Below are 2,075 nucleotides of genomic sequence, written 5' to 3'. Positions count from 1 at the left end.
ACTCCATAAATGATGTACCCCATTCCAAATTGGCCAGGACATAGGGAAATTCCATTAGAAAAACAGTGACAAAAGTCTGAATGCACAGTACAATATGCATCTTCTTCCTATCTCAATTATGCTTAACACACTGGTAACAACTCTGTGTAATAAAAGTATTTTTATGGCCAAAAAAGAAAAAAAAAGTTGAGCTTCTTGCCTAGAAAAATCCTTTAATGTCTTATATTACCTAATACAGTTTATAACCTAAAAATTGTGCTAATGAAGATTCAATTTGCATGGGAAAGTCAACCTTATCAGTATGAATAAAAACTTAAAATGGCAAAATCTTCCGAACAAAAAAATATAGCATCTCCAATAGATATCTAAAGACAATAAGTTATATTTACAGGATGCTATAATCAGAAATCACTTAAAAGCAAAAAGAAACTACTACCATTTCACTGTCTTTTTTCTCAGCAGTCAGCTAGGACCACATAAACTAAGGACATCCAGGAACCGATGAAATGTATTCTAGGTCAAATAAGTTTCACAGAACAGACAATTCTTATAAAGTTTTTTTTTTCCTTTTCCCCCTGAGAGTCAAGTTAATTAATCCTTAGATTGCATTCAAGACAAAAACAAGAGCTCTAAATCCTCAATAATGTTACGATCAAAATTATGTAGACATTCTGTTTAGGAAAGCTAAAATGTACAATAAAGGAAATGTAAATAGCAAGACAAGGTGCTTAATAGTAGTACCACGGCAGAAATGTATGGTATTTGGTAGAATTAATGTTAAATGACATTTGGGGCAAACATTATTGCTTGATGGAATATAGCACCACTTTGAAGAATAAAAGATGGTTAGGATTAACCACCTTTTAATCAACAATACGCATTTATAGGAAAAGTGCTTGAAGTACTTCCGGAAAAGGGGGAAATTTTTGTAGTATATATTTTAAACATGTTACCCACTTTTCTTCATTAAACAGACAATGAGCAATCTTTTTAGTAAAGTAGTATCAGATTTGCTACTGTCAGTCTCATTATCAAATCAACAAATATAAAATTAAGGGACAGAAATGTTATTCAAACTTATAAAACAAGTTAGAACATTATAAAGTGATTTTATGCCAAAAACATTTCTGCTACTTATTGCTTAAATATACAGTGATTACAAGTGTGAAATTTTCCATATCATGATTGCAAAACTTTCTGAATGCTAACATTTATCCTAAGCAAGAGAGAAATATCTAAGGGACATGTAGACATTGCCTAACCACTGTGGAAAATAGCCCAAATTCCCCACAATAATTTTAAAAAACTAATGTCACCGTGGTGAGTCAGGAATCAGAAACAAGACAATATGATTAACACACATGCTCTATGAAGTCAGCCAAACGATTTCTTTACAATAATTTGCAGCTAGCATTTTGCTCAGTCTTTATAAAGTAGGATTTTCAGTAAACTTCCTTGTTCTAAAAGAAAAGGTCTGAACGGATAAACTGCTATGCAGAAGCACAAAGTTTTTTAATGCAATCTTCTATAAGAAGTAATTAAATTTTAAAAGCCAAACAATCTAACACCGAATGTAATTTCCCTCAAGATATACTTTATCTTATCCATCAGTTTCTCTGTTCTTTAATCATCTGAAATATCAGAATTACTACACTGGTAATCTTCATAGTAAAATGTGATACTATCTTATTTAAACTAGCTTGACTTTCTTTAACAACTATTTTGGGAGTGGCATTTCTAAAAATAATTTTATCCAACATATGCATCAGTCATATTTGAAGGCAATACAAAAATCCTAATAAAATTGGTTAAGTTTTAGAGTACTATTCAGATACTGCAATATGATCTCTATCTTTAGGGGGTGGAGATAGAAAAAAAAATCAAAGTTCTATAAATGAATGGGATTTTAAATACTTATGGTTGGCATAGAAAACAGAATTCTGTACTTTCATTGGACATTTCTACAAAGAAAATGTCTCAATGATCAGGTTTTCAACATCATTCTTCATTCACATATATATATATATATATATATATATATACACACATATATAGATACATACATATATATATAT

This window comes from Mustela nigripes, chromosome 15 (genome assembly GCF_022355385.1).
Source record: "Mustela nigripes isolate SB6536 chromosome 15, MUSNIG.SB6536, whole genome shotgun sequence".
Taxonomy (NCBI): Eukaryota; Metazoa; Chordata; class Mammalia; order Carnivora; family Mustelidae; genus Mustela; species Mustela nigripes.
This window is presented reverse-complemented; position numbering follows the sequence as displayed.